Source organism: Megalopta genalis, chromosome 10 (assembly GCF_051020955.1).
Source record: "Megalopta genalis isolate 19385.01 chromosome 10, iyMegGena1_principal, whole genome shotgun sequence".
NCBI lineage: Eukaryota > Metazoa > Arthropoda > Insecta > Hymenoptera > Halictidae > Megalopta > Megalopta genalis.
The window spans coordinates 13,859,858-13,869,788 of record NC_135022.1 but is presented as its reverse complement, the minus strand read 5'-3'; positions in this window follow the sequence as shown (position 1 = coordinate 13,869,788).

Here is a 9,931-nt window from a genome sequence, read left to right as displayed (position 1 = left end):
CTGCTAACGTGTTATTAGTAACATACTGTACGTACGAACTGTAAACGAGCTATTCTGAATTGCATTAAAAATTAAATCATTTTACTCTTTAAACATAAACTAAACTGAAACCGTGAACAAGTCAAATCTCGAACACAGTTTCAACATCCAAATAAACGTTTATAAAATATCATTATTATTATTATTATTATTATTTTTACATCCAGGAATAGAGGGAAGCGAACGCAATTAAATGGCAGTCATGACAGGGCAATTTGAGAATATTGCGAGAGCCTCGAATTATATTGCGTAAATTCTCCATAATAACCGACTAAATTAGTTTTCACCGTTGTATAGCTTTATTGGTGTGACGTTGTACTGTTACATGGCATAATATATATTTCAAATTAGCTTACGTCGTTAGGTTACGCGGTTTTAATTTCCAAAATTCACGGAATTAAAAAAGCGAACATGTTATGCTAATGATACATATATGCTAATGATATATATATATTATTCCGCATATAGCGGAACATAAAACTCTGAAACTTCTAAAAAAAAAAGAAAAATGTCTCAGGTCCGCAGTATAGCTCATGAAAACATTGCAACTTCTGACGTAACATTTTCCTGCATCTTGCACAGTTTTCGAAATATTGACGACGACGGAGGACAGTCGCCTAAGAGGACCATTTTTCAGCAAGATAAAACTCCCTTCCGTTTCTAGGAAAATTCGACTGATTTCAAAGAAGAGACCAGGAATTTCCACGACGTTTCTAATCCGTGACGAATGAATTGTGCTCCAGAGAACAAAAATGCGAACGTTATCCGTGCGTGTACTTCGCGTTTACGACTGAACACCTGTAAACCGGTCAAATTCACCGTTTCCACATTCTTTGTTTGAAAATCGTTGCGAGGACTCTTTCGTACAAAACGATTTGACAAATTCCCGAATTTCAGCATTCGCTGTAACGGAAATGGGACGAAAGATTTAACCCTAGAAAGATAACCATATGACAACGTACGTAAAAGATAACCATACGCTTCAGAGGCGCATGCTTTTCTAAGGCGTCAATTTTATACTAACAATGGATATTTATTTAAGTTAATCTAGTCATTTTAAAGGTTTGGCATTATTGTAAAAATAAAATGCATTTATATGATATTTTTTTATATTTTAAGTAATTTTAAACTTCAATCACTAGACCTCTATGAAAAATTAACAAAAATCAACAGTCTTCGCAGGCGCCTCTGCGACGTAGGTTATCTTTCTCGGGTTAAATAAAATTCAGCGTCGTCGTTCTTTTAAAATCAACACACGTCGGTCACTCTTCCAGCACTCGATAGGCGCAGCGTTAGCTCGCGAACGATTCCGTAAAACGCCATGGAAGAACGAAGGTGTCGCGCACAGTTCGAGATAATTCGCTCGTAACCCGAGCACGAGTAGGATGCGAGAAGCCGAAGTAGAATGTGTCGACGGAAGCAATTGGCACTAGTTCCGATTGCGTGGAAACTCTTCGCGGATTTCCGTCGAACGGAACTAAACGCCAATCATCTACGCGGTCCGTTGGCTCGCGCAGCATCGGTTACGGGCGGGCACAAATATACCGGAGAAAACCCATGGTTTCGAATAACGTCAGCGAAAAGATCAGAATTAGGTGCTGACGCAGACTTCATTGAAACAAGTGTTCACGCTTAAACGCGGCGCGTTATGATAATAACTACACTAAATCGGCAGTAGCGGCGGACGTTCCGACACGTTGGGTCGTGTCGGTGCCATAATGTCATCGATTGGAGCACAGATTTCTTTAGAAATGTCGCGACGACGACTTCACCACGCTTTTCTGTGCGCACAGTATAGACATTGTGCAAGAAGTATCTGCGTTGTTGGGAGATTGCGCGCGTTTATGACAGAAATGAGTAACCGTAATAGAAAACAGGAAAACGTCCGACGAATTTGTAATAAGGTAGTGGAGGCGGTCACTGCGACCAATTGCTGTGCTCTTGAGGTTTGTTCGTCGGGCATGATTAATTTTATATTGATCGAACAAAATGCATTCGATTTTCTTGATTCTCAAAAATGAACAAAACGAAAGAATAAAAAAAATCGAATATGTCTTATTCGATACGTATAAAACCCAGTCACCGGCTCCATTGGCCGTATTAAAATTATTGAAACTAGATTATTTAACTTTTTGCAATCGACGCGGATCATTTTCATTTCGTGTATAGATCTGACATCCAGTAATTAGAGATTGTTAACCCTCGTAAGCGATTAAGTTAATAACTGGTCGAAAGCAACTGGAAGACATTTTGCGTAATTATGCTCGAAGTGTGTGCAGCAATAAAGGCACTTTCCATGCACGCATTTCTCGTCCTACACCAGATTTATATCCTGGATCTAAAAATGAATTAACTCCGAGTAACAAGTGTAGCGACTTCGCAACAGATAGCACCGCGCGATTAACATGTTTGGTGCAATAAAGAGGCAACTCTTCGAGATACCTCCTTCTAATCCGTTCTATCGTTATACGCTCGTCGCTTCTAAATACACCAATGATTCCAACGACCACGAAGAAGGTATGCTCTTTTCTCAAGCCTCGTTCTGTTCTTCTCTTTTGTCCGTTTTCCACGTGAAAAAGGCAGCTCCGTCGTTGAAATCGCGCTTATCGGAACAGCGAGATCGGAGCGAAATCGAAACAATGCCTACGAGTTGCTTTTCCGTTGGCTCGCTAAAATTAGTCGACGACGGTGGTTCGAGCGATTCCGTCGCACGGAATCGGACGAGAGAACTGTTAACGCGATACATACTTAGCTGGCACGGAGAACGCCGCAGACGATTTATCCACATGGCCGCGGGGTGCCGGATGGCGGGAAAAAAATCGACGAAAACCGGGAGATCGGTCACGGTTTCTCGGCCGGGCTTCCGCAGGCGACCTGTCCGCACTCGAATCGCGGCAGGGACGAGGTCGGCCGAATCACAGGAAACGAAACTTCGGCCGCGCTTCAAATAATTTCGCGCACGACAGGCGGAGTGCCGCGCGGCCGGGTCTGGCAAACCGGGTCACTGTCATTCCCTCTAGATAATTTATTAGAAGGAAGTCGCGAGCGAGCGGATGGGAACAGCTACATTCCTGGCACAGTTGACATACCGGCCGCGAAGTCGACGTTGCGAGGCACTGGAAAGAACTGGCCGACGAGGAGAGGAACGAAACGAGTTCCTGTTATTCCTTCCTCTTCTTGAGTCCACCGTCGCCTTCTCCTGCCTTGCCAACGTCATCGTGCATGATCATAGTCATGGCTCGTCATCTGACTTGGTGCTGGCGTCTGACGTCACCCACGGACACAGCCGTTGTCGGTAGCCCGGAATCCTGAAGATCTTGGCAGCATTGCTAGGAGATTCGGACTGCCACGAACGGACAGGCTCGCGTCGACTTTTTCCTTGTCGGTCTTCGAATCGGTTCGAGATTGATCGATCGGCTTGACTCGACGCAATTGCAACACGAGTGCTCGCTCGGTCGTACGGCAGACCGGGATTAGAACTGTAAATATATTGCACAGCGATTTTTGCGATCCCTTTTTTCTCTTTTTTTGAGGATCTAGGAGAATCTAGGAGGCTGTTCGTTTCGAACAATTTTAGGATCGGTATCGGATCGTGGTCGAGGAATATGTACAGTAATTTTTTATGCGGTACTGCACGCGTATAAATGTTTACGTAGGAGCTCGTTTTCGCAGCGAGGTTTTATTGGTGTTTAAAGTACGAGCGATATTTTTGCGTCGTCGATGAATTGAAGCGAATTTGGGAAAAGTCGAAATCGACAAATGGCGGTTGTTTACGCAATGAAGTTATTTAATCGACTTTTTCCACGATAAATATTTCAGGCTCGTTATCGTTCATCGTGTCGCGCAAGGTAGATCGTGACGTGATTTGATTGGAAATAATTGATTAGCTACCGTCGGCTTTCGACAGCTCGAAATGCGTAATCTGTTTTGTTTTTTAATGCGACCTTAATAACGTTATTTAAGTTTGATTTATTGTCCACGGAAGGATACAGATTGTCCGAGGGGATATGTGCGGCAGAAGGAATTGCTTCCATTAATCAGGGAACTTCAACATCGAAACAGACGTTTTGCAATGAAAACTGCGGAGATACGTAGTATTTTTTTTTTGGAAAACTGATTTCTGGCAGCTTTTTGGATTTAAAGTTGACAGCGTCGAAGTTCTAGTGTTCATCTTTTCTTGAAGGAATAGTGACAATTTTATGATAATCAGCTTGCACGTCGACATCATTGATGATCGCACAGCTATTCTCAACACACGCGTCATTATTACTGAATCGCATACTATTACACTAGCAATTGTTCAAACAGAGGTGACTCATTGTACACAATGGAATATTGTGCAGGTAGTTCAGAAAAAGCATTTAATATTTATATGTAGGACATACGGTATTCGGTAACAAATTCTTGGTAAATACAGGTCGAAAGGTCAATTGTTTCTAGAATATAAATTAATTACTTGCTTTCGTCGCACATGCGACGATGTTTATTTCAGTGTTCATAAATGTCCTCGATCAATTGCCGACACTGGATTTCGTCCAGAATCAGTCAGTTGTGAATCGGCGATTGTGGATCTTATTATTACTACAGAGTTACATCAATATTACACAATTATTATCAATCACGATGCTAGCAAACAAAAATGTTCGTATCTCAGAAACTGTTGACCTCTTGACCGATGTTTACTAAGGCTTTTTTTTACACGGCTACAGTGTGTCCTATGTAGCATATAAATACCGAATGCTTTTTTTTGAACACCCTGTATATCCGTTAGCGTCTCCGGAGATCTTATCCTTCGTGTATTTATTTTTCTAAAAATAATTTCTGGTTATTTTCTGTTTAAAAGCGTTCTAAAAACGCCTTTTCTTTGACTAGAGACTTCGAACTAATATATTTAAAGATTTTCTTTTCCCTGTTATTTTGTTCTTCACAATGTAACAGGACTCGCGATTTGTACGTGCAATATGTATCGCGTTGTTGCCAAACTCGAAACAGCGTTAATAATTTTGTAAACCGACAAGATATTTTGATTTCTAATAAGTATGAAAATTTCAGCTCGATTTCGCATCCAGTTGTTAATTTATCTAGCTATTTGTTCATAACGTTTTCGGGAAATAGGAATTATGCTTTTAACCCTAGAAAGATAACCATATGACAACGTACGTAAAAGATAACCATACGCTTCAGAGGCGCATGCTTTTCTAAGGCGTCAATTTTATACTAACAATGGATATTTATTTAAGTTAATCTAGTCATTTTAAAGGTTTGGCATTATTGTAAAAATAAAATGCATTTATATTATATTTTTTTATATTTTAAGTAATTTTAAACTTAAATCACTAGGCCTCTATGAAAAATTAACAAAAATCAACAGTCTTCGCAGGCGCCTCTGCGACGTAGGTTATCTTTCTCGGGTTAAGTTAGCACACTTTGGTAAAATTATAAATTATGTTGTGGAGTAGCTAGCAGGATTTCCTGACCAGTCAAAATTATAAATGATGCTAAAGTAGAAATTAAATAAAATGTTATAGCTGCTTTTTTTAAATAGTGATAATTTAATATAATAGCAAAAGTTAAAGTGGTTATTTCTAATGAAATTCATATTAAAAATGGTTCTGAAATAAAAGCAATTGTAATTGTTAAAGTTAATAATATAATTAGACATAATAAAGCAAAAGATCTGGAGTAGTGCTTAGCGTCTGAACGATACAGTAGTTGCTATTTAGCACGGTAACGATTCTAAACAAGACTTTCTGTAATTTGTGTCTAGGTCATTGTATTCTTTTACCAGCCTTACCCATTGTGATTTCTTTTCTTCAACACGTTCGTTTTACTTAATCGTATCTCATTGGCGAATACTTCCGGAAAAACGGATACGCAATTAGATTTTCTGACATACTCAAGATATTTTATTATCTAGAATTTAGAATTATACATTCGTTTAAACAATTTGTCTCAAACAATATTTTCGTGAAATACAAAAATATAAAAATAACTTGTTTTTATATACTTGAAAAATATATATTGAACACTTCGTAAAACGAAATGATTGTATATTTGCATTATGAAAACCCTTGAATTTGTTAAATAATTTCTAAAATCTATTTACATTCTTGCCCGTAACACTTTTTTTTTGAACTAAAAATAAAGAGAAACACGTAATTCGTCCCGGCTATATGATTCACCCCGCGTCGAATAGATAAGTACTGATAATGACAAATCGTATTGTTTCGAATCCAAGTACAGTTATCGATAAATAAATAAATAAATAAATATGTGTACACAATTTTATCTTCGTATCGTAACAGAGAATGCAACAATATATGCTTAAAATGGATTAACTATTATTGATGGAATCAGGAAGGATAAAAACTTGTTTAAAATCGTTTATAATTACAGCAATCCTTTACAAAACAATCCCGAATCCCTTGCAATGTAAAAACGAGTCACGCATGATCTACTAAATATGAATGTTATCTTCTTCCGAATCGAAACAAAATTTGACGCTTTTGTTACCGAAATCTAAGAACGAAAGTGAATAAAGACAAACAAAAATTTTCTCGTTCTTTAAGGGTAATTATTAAGGCAGAAGAAATTGTTGGGAAAGAAATCGCATAGGGTTAATACAAAAAATCATTTTCACAAATTACTGTCGAAAACAGCAGATCTCTCTGAAGTTCGGTGTACTAGTAAGGATATTTGTAATGTTCAAAGTTTAACGATATCCAGAGCAAAATGTACAGTCACGACACATAGTGGTTCATTTTTCCAAAAAGTAGGTCAAAATTCATAACTTCAGATGATTTTTGTGAAATCGATACTCTTATGTACTTGGGGTTGCTGAATTCGAATATGTTATCAAGAATGTAAAATTCAAAATTGAAAATCAATCATCACTGGCATAAGCATTAGTTTCTTACCCACTTTTCGGAATAATTAATGATCTTCACGATTAATATCAATAATTTTCACAATAAAAATCAATAATGTTAGCAATTAGCAAAATTATATATCAAAATATATAAATAATATGTTAAATATCAAATATATATTAAATATCAAAAACTCTCTCTGCACAGTATTAATTAAGTATTAAAATTAAGATGCGCAACATCCTTATCGTTGTTCACAGAGAACGTTATTGGACAATACTTGGCATTTGAAACTTAAATACCTTAAAACCTTGCAGAAACGAGCAAAAGTGGGATCTTAGAGGGATTAGTTAAGTTAGTTAAAAAGTTGTTTGGAAAAATTGCAAAATTGCAAGAAATGCTGGCATGGTAAAAGTATTAAACAATGCTGTTTCCTCAACTATTCTATGTGAGCCCATAACGAAACCTTAAAAAATACATTTTGTAGGTACGAATAATTTCTATGTCCACTGTATATGTATATCTCAGTAATCAGGCAACGATATCTGAAAATCTCAAAGGGCATTCGTTGCTCTGATACGTGTATATAACAGCTTTTTTTGCTGTTTACAATATATTTGAAAAATTTCTGTTTGACCAGCTTTGTCAGAAAATGGACCGCTGTGCAACACGATACCCAGACGACGATTTTGAAACCAATAGGAAAGCGCGATTGTGTCCGCGTCAGGGAACGCGTTGTCGATTGCTTGATTGTGTCCGGTCGTCTAGTTATCGGACAGGCCATACACTCGTATCGAAACGTGTTGACGGCGCATCGTTGGCGATGGTGTTCCGGTCGATGCTGGCAACTCTCTTGGATCGGTTAACCTGGCCCAGATACTAAGCCGGAACTACTCGAGGAATCAATGACCTTGGCACGAGTAATGCCAGGACACGCGTCTGCGAGGAAGAAAGTTTCATTTGCATTTGTTGCGCCGCGAAGCGGAATCGAGAATTCTGCTGCCGCAACCAGACTCGACCGCTTCTGGCTTCGAGCACGAGTAACGACGGATGTTGTTAAACAATTTAACCCTTCGATGCAGGAAGGGCCAGAATGACAAAAGCGAGTATCAAGAAAAGGGTGTCTAAACGTTATGAAGACAAAATTTTTGTATGCTTAGCGAAGTTGTTTTAAAACCCTTTAAGATATTTATAATCTCAATTTTTCTCTTTTTTATTTCATTAGTATAACACGAATTACGTAATATTGTAATACAAATATATATATAAATAAATATAAAAAAAAAAATATATATATATATCTCAATAATATATATATAATCTCAATTTTTCTCTTTTTTATTTCATTAGTATAACACGAATTACGTAATATTGTAATACAAATATATATATAAATATATATAAAAAAAATATATATATATTTATATATATATTTGTATTACAATATTACGTAATTCGTGTTATACTAATGAAATAAAAAAGAGAAAAATTGAGATTATAAATATCTTAAAGGGTTTTAAAACAACAATATATATATATATACAGGGTGTCCCAAAATTATCGTATTTCCGAGAAATGAAGGGTTCCTGAGGTCATTTGAAGCAACTTTTTCCTTAGCGAAAACGCGATCCTCGGCTTTGTTTACGAGTTATTGACGAGAAACAGTGACCAATGAGAGGCGACGGCTCGAAGTTCGAGAGCCCGCAGCACGTGGCTTTGGCAGAAGGTCTGGACGGATTCGAGCCACGTTCGAAGTATTGAACAAGTCATGGAGCGTGAACTTAAAGATCTAATCCACGTTTTTATAATGACCTTTCCGTAAATATCTTCTGCATTATTATTTGATCATATATATCACATATTTATGCATTATTATATTATATGCATTATTATTTTATCATAGTCTGGTCCAGTGGCAACTCTGCACAAATACTCCCACAGATGCATTTACTATTTTGCGCATCGCATTGCCACTTCTCTCATATATAATACATACATATGCTCAAAGATCCACAGTCTGGTTGAAAGTATAGTTTAGGTCCGGGTTACTCGCGAATATCTCAAAAATTAAGGCAATCGAAATTGTTAAAAATGATGTCCCCGACAACATATTTCAAGCATATAAAAATCAGGATTGACTCTTTGAAGTGAATATTTACTATAATTTTGATTATTTAATAATTGTATGCTCGTAGAAGACAAAAACGACGGGCAAAAATTATTAAAAGTTTCATTAAAAAGTTTCGAGTGAGGCAACTATTTGTTTTCTTTCTTTTCAGTGCAGATTTCATGGATTAAATTGTTTGAATTTAGGAAATGTTAATTCGCGACGTTAAAATTATTATTTTTATTATTAAATTATTAAATAGCGACGTTAGTCACATTTTTCTCGTCGTGAAAAACACGGAGTGTTATTGCTTCATTAAAATGTGCATCGTCTTCTGACCAAATTTATCGTTAAAATAATTTAGAGTTATGTTGATTCGTGCTAACTTTATAATTTATTTCACTTGTCTTCTTAAAACATTTTGGCCCGTACAGATTCGCATTTTGCGTCGATATTTTCGAAAATACGGCTCTCACTCCACTGTGATACTAATCAATTCATTTAGCGCTACGGTTTAAGTTACCAAGATGACGACATCGAAAATAGAACCGAGTTCGTTGTCAAGGAACCTAGGCGATTGAGCATAGTGGCATTGACATCCATGTGTGTCGAACACACGCAGCTACGTTTTCCAAATGCTGCCGCTCCCCGCATTTAGCAACGACCTGCTAATTACTAGTCACACGTAGGGGTCTACGGTGCATGAACAGCCTCAGGGTGGGAAACAATAATTCTGTAACGCTCACGTTGTTGCATATCACCGGAAATTTACCACTGTTCCATGCTCCTCGCCCTCGTTAATACCGTTCACTCTCTTCGTCGAACGGTTCGGTGGAGAAGTCCAGCCAACCATTAATAATTAAGTCGGATTCTCATTACCGATTGACGCTGTTAGTCCTTGCCAAAAATGTCTTCA